This window comes from Spinacia oleracea, chromosome 2 (assembly GCF_020520425.1).
Source record: "Spinacia oleracea cultivar Varoflay chromosome 2, BTI_SOV_V1, whole genome shotgun sequence".
Lineage (NCBI taxonomy): Eukaryota > Viridiplantae > Streptophyta > Magnoliopsida > Caryophyllales > Amaranthaceae > Spinacia > Spinacia oleracea.
This window is the reverse complement of record NC_079488.1, coordinates 102,163,904-102,180,678: the sequence shown is the minus strand read 5'-3', so window position 1 is coordinate 102,180,678 and position 16,775 is coordinate 102,163,904. Positions and strand designations below refer to the sequence as shown.

Genomic DNA, 16,775 nt, shown 5'->3' with positions numbered 1-16,775 from the left:
GATGAGATTACTACGAGTCTTCTTGATGCTCCAAAGTGATGCAATAGTTTTTTTAACGGGCAAGTTGACATTAGTACGAAGCTTACAGAAAATATCAAGGATAGTAGAGTTGGTAATACAATTTCCCAGCCAGCGGACAAAGACATCCGCATCCCAATATTCTCTAGCAATTGGACATTGTAGAAATAAGTGGTCCTACAATTCTATTTGATTACCGCATAAGGGGCATATATTATTTACGTCAATGTTACGATAAGCCAAATTGGCACGAGTTGGAAGACCATTATGTAATAGTTGCCATACAAAAATTTTGAGTTTTGGAATAATATCGAGTTTCCAAATCCATGAAAATTCCCATTTGAAAGGAGAAGAGAAATAATGAGCTAGCCAAATGGCAGATTTGACTGTGAATTCCCCGTCACTAGAAAAACCCAAACAAGGTTCATCTACTAAATTGGTCACAGGTAAGGGAATACCTTTGATTATATGAACTATATGTGGAGGCACTACTAACGATAAAGGAGCAACATCCAATGATCTATCTTCAGTGATAAAATGGTCAACTATGAGGTTCAAATTTTGAATGACCGAAATGTCTAAATTTAATAAGGTTACTAAATTTGTTGAACAACACCAATTATCTAGCCAAAAGAAAATATGTGACCCCGATCCTACTTTCCATCTACGTCCTTTAGAAATGAGAGGTCGTAGTTGAAGAATAATTAAATTTCGATGAACACATTAATTTGACAGTCAAATCAAGGAATCAATAAGTTGAAAAAACATAGACTAAGTCTCACAATAAAAAATCAATAAATATTTCATACAAATTTATGGTTAAAAGTTAAATCATTAGGTCTTGAATCGTCAAATTAAAGTTCGATGAACACATTAGTTTGACGATTCAAGACCTAATGATTTAACTTTTAACCATAAATTTGTATGGAATATTTATTGAATTTTGTTATTGTGAGACTTAGTATATGTTCTTATCAACTTATTTCATTAAAATTAAATTCAAATAAGATAAATTTAGAAAAAATTTAGTGAAAATCACGTGAATAAAATGCACCTTTACTTCAAGGCTAATATTGTTTGGTTTGGTTATGACTACACATTAACGTTTTCCACACAAGGCTTGTGTTCTTGCCATCAAATAGACAATGCAAACTATGAAGATTATAATTATATTATAAAAGTTAACCTACATCATTGTTCTTACATAGTGAAAATAAGAGACTACTACCTCTAACATTTACTGGGGAAGTAGAACGGAACTTAGCCCACCAAAAACCAACAAAGTTCCTCAGCATTACAACCCATCCTACAACACATGCAAAAGATATTGTCTAGATTAAAAACGATCTCCTGAAGATCAGATTTTCTAAAATCAAAGCCCATTAAAACCCAAGTAAAAACCCAATTAATTATTGGTTGCTCCAGAGAGACAAGATAACAAGAATACACCACACAATTTGGGTTAAAACCATTATGACCTGAACAATTTGTCACCCTTTTTCAAGACATATATGCGTAATGTATGTCTATTTTTTATAAATTATTGTAGCATTACTACAAATTTAGCGAGTGACAATTGGTTTCCCTCAAAAAAAAGGGAGTGACAATTGGTAAAAAAAAAAAAAAAACTTTTTAAGCATTCATTTTGTTAAAAGAAAAAAACAAACTATAAGTAGCGTTTCTTGCCAAAAACGCAAAATGATGAAGTAACCTAGGACATTGCACATCTAGGAACAGGAATTGCTTGAAGTGGCCGAGCTATTCCGAGTGTGAGGCCAAACTTTTCTTCTATAACAACTTCTTCAGATTTTGTTCCGTCGCCGTTCTCCCAATTGAACGAATTGAGAAGATTAGCCAATATTAAAAACACCATTCGATGAGCTAATGTTATTCCCGGACATATCCTTCTCCCTGCTCCAAACTCCAAAGGGTAACAACTCAAAATGTTGTCCTTTCACATCAAACTCACTGTCCAAAAACCTTTCGGGTGAAAATGTAAGGGGATTCGGCCACACACTTGAATCGCGACCAATAGACCATACATTTACCAATACTTGTGAATTTTCTGGCACAAAATAACCACATAATTCCTCGTTCTTGGTTGTCTTGTGGAGTAAAAATGGGATCGGATGGTGTAATCTTAATGTTTCTTTTACTATCGCTTGAATGTAAGTTAGCTTTGTGATTTGTGATTCTTGAACAAACCCATCTTTGCCAAGAACTTGGTTCATTTCTGTTTGAGCTTTTGTTGTCTTTTCGGGGTTGCGTAGTAATTCTGCCATTATCCACTCTAAGGTAGTTGAGGTACTCTCTGTCCCTGCTATGAATAAATCCTACTGTAATACATAGAATTATACACAAATGAGATTCCATACATTGCTAAAAGTGATTTCGTAACAAATACTTCATATCGAAAAAGTATGGAAATTCTATATGGTGAACTTAAATTTAAAAAATGATCTAACCATTCATAAATAAGCATAAATAATACGTAGCCCCTGTTCTTTTGAACTTTATTGCAGTTCCATTCAGTTCAGTTCAGCTCCATTCAGTTCAGTTCAGTTCAGCCAAATAAAGTCCAGAAGAACAGGACCGTAGTAGAAGTAAGTAAAATAGAAAAGCAAAAAAATTAAACTCAAACCCGGAACCCCCTATCTTCTCTTCTCCTAGCTCATGACAACCTTTTACGGAGTAATTAAGAACATTTTATGAGCATAAGACTACAATTACACTTTATGATCAAATAGTTATACGTACTAAATAATTAATTGCCGCTTCTCCCCTCTCTCCCTCTTTTCTCTCTCTTTTTAGGGTTTACAAAAATTAGGGTTTTCTAGGGCGGAAATAGCCAATTTTCTTCGGAAATTTGGTTATTTCCGCCCCTTCTCTTTCAATTCCGTTGTGTTTTTGCGTTAGATCTCAATAAGTACCCCTATGGTGGGTTTGATTGTTTCGGTGTAGTAAGTACCCCTATGGTGGGTTTTTTTTTAGTTAAGTTTTGTGTGTTTAGTTTAGTTTAGGTTATTTCTTTGGTAAAGATTTATGCTGGATCGAAGAATATGTCAATCTTTCGACTACAATCAGACGAATCAGACGGAAATCATATTTGTCACGGCTACAACAGATCTATAGACCCCCTCGTCAATGAAGGCTGTAAATCACAGCGATATAAAAGAGGGTATACAGAATGTTTGATATACTACGATCGTAGCTATGGTGAAAAGAAGTTTTTATTTGATTCGATTCTTATGTATTTGTTAGATTTATATCTTTATGTACATGTCATATGACTTTTTATCAATGAATTAATTTGTTTTATAAAAAAAAAAAAAAGAAGTAAGTGAAGATATTTGATTAAAAAAATCATAAATTAAGGTAAGTAATCAATGAGAAAAATTTGGTAGGTGAAATGGTGAATGGGATAAATTAAATTGTAGAATAAGAGTATTTTTGGAAAAAATTGCCAAAAAAAAAAGTAAAAGATTCACAATGGGAAGAACAAAAAAGAATACAAATTTAGAAACTAGAAGAACTTACAGGAATAGAGGGAGTCTATAGTTATGATTTTGTGTTAATACTAGCTTATAGAGTTATAGGTTTCTTGTTGATAGTTGTGATCTTTGTATTAATATATATGGTCTTGTGAGTATAAGACGGTCTAACACAAAACTTATTCAATTAGCAATTCAAAATGAACAAGCTTAATTAATTAGGTAAATACCAAGTAGTTGATCTGATAGAATTTGTACTTACCACAAGCAAATGTTTAACATCGTCAAGGCTAATTTGATTATCCTTGAATAGCCTGAGTAGATTGCCAAGAACATCATCATCTTTGACACCCGTAGAATCATTCAACCTTCCATCAATAAGTTCTTCAAAAATCCCCATCATCTTGTTCATATTACTCCTAGATCTTTTAAGCACACCTTGCAAATCCAAGCATCGAAGTAACGGGAAAAAGTCCGAAACATTAGGCCTTGCACCTTCTTCCAACATATTACAAACAAGTTGTTTAAACTCTTGTGAATTCGAAGAATCATGGCTAGCCAAATCGATCGAGAAAAACGTGTTTGATAACAAATTTAGCGTAGTAGTAAACGCAGCCTTACCAATATCAAACGATAAACCCTTTTGTGAACAATGTTGCACGTACTCAACTAACTCTTTCACCTTATTATGCCGTAAATCCTTACTAGTATCGAGTCTTTGAGTAGTGAACATTTGAATAGTTGCAATCTTACGGAGGTTTCTCCATTTAGGGCATACCGGGAGCCAAACCATGGAGAATTTATCGTGGTTTCCAGCTCGTAAACCATCTAGGAGAGGCCTACTCGAAAAGGCTAAATCGTGGTTAAGGAACATTTTTTTGGCTACTTCAGGGGATGATATGACTATTGTTGTGATGCGCCCTAGTTTTAGAGATATTATGGGGCCGTAAGTTTTTGAAAGCTCGGCGAGAACTCGATGAGGCTTGTCGCCGAGCTGATGAATGTTGCCTATGATAGGCCATGGTTTTGGTCCTGGGGGAAGCTTAAGTTTGGATTTGCTCATCCATTTTCTGAAGAGGATGGTGAAGATGAGAGGGAGGAGAAGTACTAATGTAACGTTCATGTGGTATTCCATTGATACTTTAATTTTGATAAAGTCCCCACTATATCATTTATTCATTTTAATGCTCCCTCACAAATATCAACAAGAAATAAAGAATGCAGTTATGTGGGATAACTAAATGACTGCGGTATGTGTGATCCAAGTGAGTGTTGTGGGATACACGTAAAATAGCTAGCCTAGTTATGAATTGTGACTTTGTGAGCAAATTAATTGTTTGGGTTGTCGGATTATTCAATCACCCTTCTATTTTAGTACTACTACGGAGTAGTCTTTTATGTATGTGATGTATGCGTGGATTTTAAAATGTATTTATATGATGATATTAAGAAATCAAAGTTTATTAACGTTGAATGACTATCTTGTCTATTTTCTTTTTCTATCTTCAGAAAGTATCTTAACGAATGGTTTAATACCAATTTCAAGATTTCATCACAAATGACCAATCAAAAAGTTATGAAAACGCTAAAAAGATCTATAGCAATCCAATGTGTGATTTTTATCGTCAAAGATGGTAAATCTCAATAACACAATTTCTGTTTTATTTTCTTAATTTTTGCATGAATTTGGGAGAAAAATATATACTCACATGTATCGGCGCCACTTCAAGAGAAACGAAAGAGTAGTTTTTGGGATGAACTCGTTTGTTTGAATTACTCTTTAAAAAAAAAATTGTTTTAGACTCTATTACTTTAACAATTAATCGAATCACAAAAGTGATTTGAGTAATTTTAGTTTTCCATATATAGAATAGATATTTTGGCAATTTAGTAATTGGAAAAATTATTTTTTGTCTTTTGACTTTTATTGACAAGTTTTATTATTTTCACCAAAGAAAATGAGATACGCGGCTGCTGATTTCCATTTTTACTTACTTTTGCACTTGCTTTTGTGGTCCTAGGAGAAATTATTTACTTATTTGTTTAGTTTTTGATATCACATTGTCAATAGAGAAGATTTTATGCATGATATATTTGTAGGGTCGTTTCCGGTAATGTGGAGGTCCTATGCTAAATATAGATATTGGACCCCTACAAATTTTTACGGGCAAATATTTAATGTAAAACACATAATTATTATATTAATATTGTTTTATTTATACAAAATATAGAGTCAAATTAATAATATGGTTTAATGTTTTATGTGTGGTGGTTTGAGAAAATTGATGAAAATGTTTGATGGACATGAAAAAACCAAATAAAAAAGGGAGTAGGCGAAGAATCAAACCGTGGTCTCGGCTACCGCACTTATGAGTCCTTACCAACTGGGACAAAGATTACATAATGCATAACAAAACAACTGTTAAATATATAATACTTGTTCTTGGGGGTTTAACCAACATAGTTTCTTTTTGGGGCCCCAAAATTTTGTGGCCCGGTGTTGCAGGTCCGACTGGACCTCCCTTTAGCCGGCCCTGTATATTTGGTTTAATTTGTTAATTTGCATTAAATAATAAGTTGTTTTTAAATTACTAAAATAATCAGCTTTTAAAGTGTGAAGTTGCGAAGGGTATTTTAGTCTATTCTATAGGGGGAAATCAAAAGGTTTTTTTTACAAAAATGACTTTATAAGTTCCCTTATAAAATAGAGAATTTATTGAACTTTAGACAAACCTATTATGTCTAAAGTAAATTAAAATAAGTGAATAGAAATATAGAATAAGACCACCTCAACTAACTGCATGGTACGTGTGATTCAACTAAGTTTTGTTGGTTCCAAAAAAAAAATTTGAAAACTGCAAACAAAAAACGATATCGAACGAGACTTAAGTTTTGTTGGATACACATACTAAGTAGTGCATCTCAGGAGTTGTGAGCAAATAAGTGAGCTCATTCATTACTTATCCGAAAGCGTTATGAAATAACATTATTGTTTGAACTTTGAGCCATATGCTTGAGATGTACTCTCTCCGTCCCTTTTTATTCTTTACGTTTGGTACCATATATGTACGCGATTTAACAACTAATTAATGTTGATAAATTTTTTATTTTTTTTTAATTTAAAAAAGGTAAATTACGTTTATTGAACTGTGAGAGATTTAATGTTTCGATGGAAAAAATGAAAGGTTTAGTGTCTAAATGATTTTAATTAATTAGAATAATCACTTGCCTGATTTTTGACAGAATAATTAAGAAATTTTAAAAAGAAAAAACTCTAATTAATTGTAAACATTATGGAATAGTATATACGTAAGTAAAGAATAAAGCTCTGTTCTATTTGACTTATTTTGATTTGTTCCAGACAAAATAAGTTTAGATAACTTCAGTTAAGTTCAATGAAGTTCATTTAAGTCCAGATAAGTTCAGATAAGTTCGGTTCATAAAAAATAAGTTGTTTTTCATACATTTTAACACACAATTAAGTTTATTTCAGAAAAAATAAGTTTTTTTTCCAGATAAAATAAGTTCAGTTAAGTTCAGATAATATAAGTTCAGTCAAATTAAGTCCAGTGGAACGAAGCCTAAAAACGGACGGAGGGAGTATTTTGTAAACTGTAAAGTGTTTGGGATAACTAAAGGAAAATTTGTGAACACCTAACACATATTTGACTTTTGTAAAAACTACTACTCCCTTCGTTCCTTTTTTTGTCCCCTTTCTGTATTGTGATGTTTTTTTATTAGTCTCTTTTAGAATCTTTATTTGTTTTTTCAACTATTATTTTCCCTTTACCCTTATATTACAATTGTAATTCTATTTTTATCCCAATTAAATATGCAAGTGGTCCCTTTATTTTCTAATTTAACAACACTAAACACTCTACGTACCTACCTATATTTTCTTAATTTTTTCTCTCTCCTATCCACATGGGTGAGATTATTTAAAGATTCACATGTAAACTGTCCTTTTAGTGGATTGCTCAATATTACATAATCTATTATTATATTATATACTAAAAGAGACACCAGGAATGACACGTGTCAATTTCTGGTGTAAAATTTTCCCGCCAAAATGCCTTTTTATTTTTTTACTTTAAAATAAATAAATTACTGTTAAAATATATGAGAATATATTTATTTGTTAAGAATATATGAGCATATATTTAGTTGATGTAAATAAGTTACGTAGATATTTTGTTACCTAATTTAGTCAAAGATCAGATTGTGCATAGCTAGAATCACGACTGATTAGCCTCGAAATACTTTGTATATATATTGCTGATTGATGGAATGAAATCCTCACGGAATTAAACTCTTTCAATTGCGTTTTTTTTAGAAAACTAAGATAAAAATATATTTTAATTACCATAGATGTGTACTGCATAATATATTATTGGAGGAAAGCTAAATCAATATTAATTTTTCCTTTATGATATAATTTTATTTATGCATTATTATAACTTTTTAATCTGATAAGAAATATAAAAAATATTGATAAATAAACTCTAATGTTAGTCTACTATTAATAATATAATACAGGGTAACTGGTAAGTAAAAATGTTAATTAAAATAATAATACATGGTAAGTAGACTAACGTATGAGTTTATTTATCAAGATTTTACTCAATTCAAATTATGTTGTATTTGACTAACTCGGTTATGCTCGGATCTTTTCGAAAATTAGTCTTGAGTCATTCAGGTTTGATTAACATTGTTAGATCGTTCTACATACAAGTAAACGACTATAATTTTTAACTTTGTATAGTAATATATATGCAAATTTAGTTCATTTGAATATTTTTTTTACACAACTTTCAATTTATATTTTTTTATATATCCTTTTTACTTTCATGTTTTCCTAATATCACAAGTCTTTTAGTTACTATTAAAATAATAAATTGTTTTAATAATAGCCGTGCGTTGCACGGGCCCTAAACTAGTAGACTAATAAACAAGAACGGAGGGAGTACCTCTATTTCTTATTAACAGTTCTGTTTTGGTTTTGCGCATTTGCCAATATACATATTTGAACATCAATATCTTTAGTTTTATATTAGTAATTTTTATTTTTATTTTGATACTTTTAAAGTCCAAACGAGGACATTCAGAGACAAACTAGTGTGTATCCCGGGCGATGCACCCGGTTACAAACTTACAATGTTGAATAATATATGAAATGTTTTATTTATATTGTTTACATGTATTGTGTATGCGAGTTTGACCTTTTTAATAACTATTTGGAGATCGTTCTTTTTTTGGTGTACCACCCAGATTTACCCTTAGGGCTAATCCGGATTCGGGGTGAGTTATGAGTGGATAGGTTTCAGTTCCCTCCCAATTGTTGTTGCGGGGGATCGAACACGAGATCCTCCCTACCAAGTTCAACCTCAATTACCATTGAACCAACATGCCATTGGTTAGATCGTTTATTTTATTTGGATGTGAATGCAATGTATGTAGTACGTATCATTTTTTAGTAATAGCGTTCTTCCCTTTTTGGGGTGTTACTAATCGTAAATAATGTCTAATATCTAATAAATGTTTTGTATATATGCTATGATCCGTATATGCTAACACAATTGTTGACTAATTAATGAAAAAACATGTTGTATTATATGTGGAAAATAGACAAATAAAAAATGCAACAATTATTCAAACCAATTTTTAATAATGGTAACAAAATTATATTTTCTTGCAATCACTATGTGGTGAACATTAATAATATTAATCATATGAAAAGTAGTATAAATACATGTACACTAATCCTATCCCACTAAAATATATTTAAATAGAGTTAAAAGACATAAATTATAATATAGCTAAGATGATAAGCTTTCTACTATATTTCTTGTTGGTTCCATGTTCGAACCCTAACAAAAACATTTTATGTATCAATATATCAAAAGCACATCCTCCATGTCATTGTTGATGTGTCGCCTTGTCATGTTTAGAGAAGGTGACACATGGAGACGTAACATGATTTTCCTTGAAGATTTAATAATATTATGAATTATGAATAGAGTAACTAATAAGTTTTCTTGAATATATACGAATATACGATCAATAACTAATATATACCATGTGTACTATTAATCTTGGTTAGATTTCTCTAACACTCACCATGACTTTTTTGATACCATTAGGTTTCTATAAAACTTCCAAGCAACCCTATGCAAATTTGTATTTACCGTTTGGGCTCTATGGAAGGAGAGAAATGATTGCATTTTCAACAATGGTATTTTTAATGCTCTTCGAGTCTTCTTTAAGGCTAGTATAGCCCACAAAGAATGGCAACTCCGAATTGATATTGACATGCATCAACTTAAGGGAACCCCTTTCACTCCACACACACACACTACAGTTAACCACACCAGGTACGTTCAAGCTCAATTTTGACGGATCGTGCAAAACTTCATCAGCAGCAGCTGGATTTATTATCTGCGATAACAATGGCGCCTCGATCAGTGCCCACACTCACAATCTAGACATTTCGCAAGCTTTCATGGCAGAAGCTTGTGCTCTTCATAAAGGACTTCAAGAAGCAAAACGCCTCAACATCAAACATATTAGTATTGAAGGAGACAATTTGATGGTCGTCAATGCAGTAAACGGAACTTGGAAAATCCCATGGAAGCTTCACTTCATTATTCAAGATATCAAGGATATTCTCACCTTATTCGACAATTGGGATATGAAGCACGTCTACCGAGAAACGAATCGAGCAGCAGATTGGATCGCAAATGTTGGTCACTTAATTAGCAACACCATGAGTATCGAAACTTGTAATAGTCCACAGTTACTTTCCATTTTAGACAGTGATTACTTAGGAGTAACCCTCGTGCGGAGGGGCTCATAATGTACTATTCTTCTTACCTTTGCAAAAAAAAAATTAATGGTCAATATTTTACATCAAGGCCAATACTTACACTTATGCCACTCTTAAGATGTATACTTGTTATACAACTAACTTAACCCTTAATTACACCAAGGTGGATGTAAAATTACTCAAAAATGCTTAAAATGTATATCAATATATTGTAATACTAGTGTAATGCTTAGTGTCATAACATTACAATAATCTAGTTATAAAGTCTATTTTTTCAATTAGATATCACAACGGGTACTCGATATTCGATCCAAAAGTACTTTGGATACTCGACCTTAACGGTTCGATTCATGGATATCAATCTTTGCCTTATTAATTATCCATTACCCGATCTGATAATGCTATTGGTTCTAGACTTCTAGTACTTGACACATGCTCACCCCTATGCTATCCTAATAAAATACACATTCAAAACTAAGTGGTGAAAAGATCCCAAACAAAATACAAAAAATGGTTTACATATTGGAAAATACACATTCTTTGGCCGAGTGCTGCTCGCCGTTCTTTGGCCGCGCCGCTGGGAGAGCTTGCCAGCTTCCGCGTTGTCTACCGGCGAATGCCAACCTATCGCGGTGTCTACCAACCACATGACTGACAATGACGTCTCTGCCCCGTCACCGCCGATTTCCATGGATTTGAAGAATGAAAAGGTAATGGTTTATACTTTCACACTCTAAAACCTAAAATTTGGAATTAAATATTCAACATGTTGGATTTGATTGATTAATTTGAGTTTATCTAAGTTATTAAATGTTGTTTTCTTGGAATTTCAATCGTATATACGAAGTATTTAATTTTTAAGGTTATGCTAGTATGTGGATTAGTAAACCGTATGTTAGCATTTGAATTTGGAAATTCTACATGGAAGTTGGAGGGGATAGATAAAGTTTTCAGATAGGTTAGATTGAACACACCATTAATCCGCTTTTGATCTTGTTCTTTTTATTCGAAACCCAAAAATTCATGAATCTGTTACTCCTGGACTTCTTAGAGTTTCCATACCTCATGAACTCAGTTTGGATTGTTGTATTATCTTTACCTATTGAAGACTCACAATATTGTGAAATATGTAGATGATTAATTAGGAGATAACTAATTGTAGTATAAGTTTGACCCTATAATGGCCCTGTCCAATAAAGACCCTGTCCAATAAGAGCCCTGCCCAATAAAAGAGGTATAGAGATAAGTAGCCTAAGATGATGTGATCAATTGTCACTTGGAAAGGGAGTTGTTTGAAGTGATCGAGCTTTTGAAGTGTTAAATCATACTTTCTTCCACATCTATATCTATTGAACTTGCTTTTACCATGAATCAGCACCATTTTATGAGCCAATGGCATGCTAGGACATAAACTTCTTCATGCTTCAAAGGGTATAAGCTCAAAATCTTGGCTTTTTACACTGTTACAAATAGTTAAAAAGCTCTTTCACCTTTAATTTTTTCCCATAGCTTGGCTATCATTGAGCTGTTAGGATGCGAATAGTTGAAAGGCTGAAATCTTCTTAACTTTGCGCAAATTGGGCATATTAGGATTTAGGAGCCACACCATGGAGACTTTGTTGTGATTTTTAGTCCTCAAAGCATCCGGGGCAGTCCTACCAGAAAAGGTCAATTCATGCTTAACGAGTAGTTGTTGGGATGATATGACTATCTTAGTGATGCTCCCAAGCTTTAATGAAAAAATGGTGTGGTAAGTTTTTGTGAGGTCAGTGGCAGAACGATGAGGCTTGTTGCCTGACTGATGGATGTTGCCTATGATAGGCCATGGTTTAGGTCCTGGAGGATTGATCAGTTTGGATTTTGCTACACCATTTTGTAAAGAAGATAATGAAGTGGTTGATGATGATTGATGAGAAGTAGTTTAAGAAATAATACCGGATATTTAAAAATATTAATACAAATATCTAATAAATTGTATTTAATTATAAATATTTTGGGAGGTGAATTACAATTGTTACAAAATCAACAGTGACTAATTCTGAATCACAAAACCTTCAATAAGTGATATGATGCCAGAACTCTCATAAAACAAGTTAGGTTATGTATGGATCAGATAAGGATAGGTTTTAAGCCAGATATCAAAATATAAGGTGTGAAACTAATTTACTGCTTCAATAAAAAATAAAGAAAAACGAAAAACTAAAAACACATTGCTAATTAAGGAATTACTCGTATGTTTACAAAACTCCAGTTCAAGTTACAATCACATGAAAATTTTCATCTCCTACCTGTAACTTCTTCCAAACAATAATGAAGTAAACAGATTAAACAAAATCTTGAAAATGTATAACTAATTCCCCACGAAATCAAAGAGTGGTCTTTATTTGAAACTACAAAATCTCAGAAATGTTATTGCTATCACTGATTCATCGGCATACATAGCTACTGTTTTTCTTTCCGGTTATGAAATTTCGTCATTCCAAGTTCCAACATTATTATGGTCCGTGCATGTAGAGAGTGGTTGTTGGATAACATAGCTAAATCTTATCATCTTGGAAGGGGAATTGCTTGAAGTGGTTGAGCTTTATGTAGTGTTAAACCAAACTTTTCTTCCACATCTATATCTTTTGAACTTGCTTCACCATGATATTTCCAACTGAATGATTGAAGCAGAGTAGCCAACATTAGATGAACCATCCTATAGGCCAAAGGCATGCCAGGACATATCCTTCTCCCTGATCCAAAGGGAATAAGCTCAAAATCACGGCCTTTCACATCTGTTTCTCTTTCCAAAAATCTTTCCGGCATAAACAAAAGGGGGTTTGGCCATACACTTGAATGGGGCTGGTGGGTGCAACCACATAATTCTGTATTTTCTTTAGCCTTGTGGGGTACTAAAAATGGGGCTGGTGGGTGCAATCTGAAAGTTTCCTTTACTATTGCTTGAATGTATTGTAGTTTTGAGATTTCGGATTCTTTAACGGACACAACTTTTCCAAGAACTTGGTCTATTTCAGTTTGAGCTTTTTCCATCTTTTCTGGGTTGTGTAGTAACTCTGTCATTGCCCACTCCATCGTGCTGGAGGTTGTATCTGTCCCTGCTACAAACAAGTCCTAATATGTAGAGAGACATGTAAATGAGAAAGCTTATATTTTGTATTCCATTCAAGAATTACATATTCAACATTCCAACACACAACTGAATACATAGTATTATTCTATCAAATCAGCAGTTTAGCTAAAAAAATTCCAACACCCCTTCATTCCTTCAAAAACATCCCTTTAATCCTTTACACCTCTCAGTTTTACAAGTTGTTAATCTTATAGAAGGCGAGTTAAATGAATATAGTGTAACTAAAATTTTGTACCGTATCTAACATATCACAGATTTACAGTGTTAATTAGTAATGTCCGAGTGAAGTTTGTAACAAGTAACAACCGTGGATTTTGGAAAAGAACATTAGCTAAAAAAGGTTGTACTCCCTCCGTATCTTTTTAGGGGTTACAAGTTTGAACGACACAAGTATTAAAAAACTTAGTTGAATATTATTTAATATCTATTAAGTATATATTATACTAAAACAGACATTAGGAATGACACATGTCACTTCCTGGTGCAGTTTTTTCCCGCCAAAACGTTTTTTATTTTAGACAAAAAATTACATAACTCCATCTATTTTCGAATATTAGTCCCTTTTGGAATCTTGACACTATTCACAGGAAGATAATCTTCTTATTTGCGTACTTCAAAACATATTCATGTGAGATCTTATTTTGTTCGTCTTACTATGTAGTTTAACAATATCAAATTTTTATATTTTTCTAACATACGTTTTTGGAGATATTTACGTTTAAATATTGAGTTGAAAAGTCGAAACAGGACTAATATTTAAGAACGGAGGGAGTACCTTTTTTAGGAAACTACGATAAAAATGAAATACAAATGTAATTCAGTTACCATAAATGTGTTAGTACATAATATATTATCGGAGGAAATCTGAATCAATATTATTTTTTCATTTATGATATGATTTTATTTCTGTTTTATTTGATCTGATAACAAATTTAAATAATATTGTTGAATGAAATTCTAATGTTAGTCTACTGTTAATAATATAATGCCCGAGTCTTTTCCAAAAGCAGTCTTGTATTTATCAAAATTGTACTTAATTCAAACTATGTTGCATTTGACTAACTCAGTTATGCCCGAGTCTTTTCCAAAAGCAGTCTTGGGTCAGTAATTCGGTTTTGTTTAACTTTGTTAGATTGATCTACCTACAACTGTACAAGTATACAATTATAATCCTTAACTTTGTATTGTCATATGCAAATTTAATTAGTTCAATTGAATATTTTTTTATACAACTTTAAATTTATAATTTTTCATGTGTATCCTTTTTATTTTCACGTTTTCCTAATATCACAAGTCTTTTATTTAGTTACTATTGAAATAATAAATTATTTTAATAGTGCATGGGAGCTGGACTAGTTGAGGTAAATGAGGTAGTTGATAAAAAAATAGTAACATAGCAAGTTGGGTAGGAAAGTTACCAAAAATAAACTTGGGGAGTGGGGTAGGAAAATAGGATATACTCCATCCTTCTCTAAAAGATTGCCCCATGTATTAAACTTGGGGAGTGGGTTATATATGGATGTCCCTATTTGTTTGCCCCCACATGTCTCTCCTCGCACTATTATTTTGCCCCATACCTTATTTGGTTTGTGGTCCCCACATGTCTCTCCTCGCACAATATTATTTAATCTAACTAAAAGGCAAAGTTACCTACGCATTTAATTTTGGCTATAACCAATTCTTAATAAAGTGAACAAAAACATTTGAGTCAATCTTTTAGTGGCGGAGAGAGATTTAACAATCGAGGAGTGGGGTAAGAAAGTTACCAAAAATAGACCGGTAACTCCTAATAAAATACTGTTGGAAGTGGTAATTATAACCCCTAAAAAAATGCGGAGGGAGTAGTACTTACCAACAACAAATGTTTTACTTCATCAAGGCTCAAATCATTATCTTCAACAAGTTTGAATAGTGTAGCCAGGACATCATCTTTCGGCGCATTTGGATCTCTCAACCTTCCATCAATTATTTCCTGAAATATTCCCAGAGATTTTCTAAAGTAATGGCTATTCCTTTTCAGCACTCCTTGCAAATCCAGGCTCCTAAGTAAAGGGAAAAAATCTGAAATGTTAGGCCTTCCAATCTCTTCCAGTAAATGCCAGACAAGGTCCTTAAACTCTTGTAAGTTTGAAGAAGTGTGGCTAGCAAAATCCATTGAGATAAGTGTGTTGGACAACATATTAAGCGCGGTAGTAAACCCTGCCTTACCAATATCAACAGGTAGGCCAGTTTCACAACATTTATGCACATACTCAACTAGCTCTTTCACCTTTTGATGCCGTATATCCTGGCTTTCATGAGCCGATAGGATGTGAATAACTGAAGGGATAAAATCTTCCTAAGCTGACGCCATTTGTGGCATACTGGTAGCCAAACAATAGAGAGTTTGTCATGGTTTAGGGGCCTCACAGCATCTTGGATAATCCTACTAGAAAAGACTAGGTCGTGCTTCAAGAACATTTCTTTTGCTATTTCTGGGGATGATATCACTATTGTAGTGATGCTCCCAAGCTTCAGAGCCATTATAGGACCATAAATTCCTGAGAGCTCAGCCACTGAAAGATGAGGTTTGTCGCCGAGCTTAAGGATGTTGCCTATGATAGGCCATGGTTTTGGTCCTGGAGGGCAGATCGGTTTGGATTTGTGAAACAATTTTGAAATAAAGATAATGGTGAAGACGATGAAGAGTAAGGTAATAGTGTAATACTCCATTATTGATACAGGAGCTTTAATTTATGAAACTTGTGGAATATAAAGGAGTATGTTGGACAATACCGACTATAGTATTGTGCTCATGAGAAGTTTTACTCTATATTTCACCGAATGCTGTTTATGTTATTTGTCATTTAGACTCTCTTTACACCAAACAAGCAAACAAATTGACGTGTACAGCTGATGGCCTTCAAAGTCTTCTTTGAACAGAAAGACCATAATTTCTTTTGTATAATGTTGGACAAATTGTCATGTCCTTGGTCCTTGTCTAATCTCTTCCCTGTGATATTAACTCGTTAATCACATCATTATTTTTGGGCTTTTGGCTAGGAATGTCGGTTATTCTTTGTTTTTCAGACAAAATGATTCAGTTTATCATAGAGTTTTTTTTTTGTTTTGTACCTACAATATGTTAAAATACATACGGACTACCTCCGTATAATTTTTTTAAACTACGGAGTATATGTGAAGCCAGACTCGGATACCCATGTAAGACACGATACGTGTCCAAGTGTCTGACACAGTTTTTTTGTGAAAAAATTGCATGATTTTGGTCTAAAATAAAGTGTCCAAGTGTCCATATCATATCCATGTCCAA

General features: G+C 33.0%; 1 long non-coding RNA gene and 2 pseudogenes across 1 annotated transcript; 1 reads left to right on the top strand and 2 right to left on the bottom strand.

Annotated features, from left to right (window-relative positions):
* Positions 1-1,225: 1,225 nt before the first annotated feature.
* On the bottom strand, positions 1,226-4,677 carry LOC110795812 (cytochrome P450 76AD1-like; annotated as a pseudogene).
* A 6,114-nt stretch (positions 4,678-10,791) lies between these two features.
* On the top strand, positions 10,792-16,552 carry LOC130468054 (uncharacterized). The gene is made up of 2 exons (XR_008928395.1): positions 10,792-11,042; positions 15,486-16,552. It is a non-coding gene; the product is annotated as an uncharacterized lncRNA (long non-coding RNA).
* Positions 12,527-16,177, bottom strand: LOC110795795 (cytochrome P450 76AD1-like; annotated as a pseudogene).
* Positions 16,553-16,775: the final 223 nt, after the last annotated feature.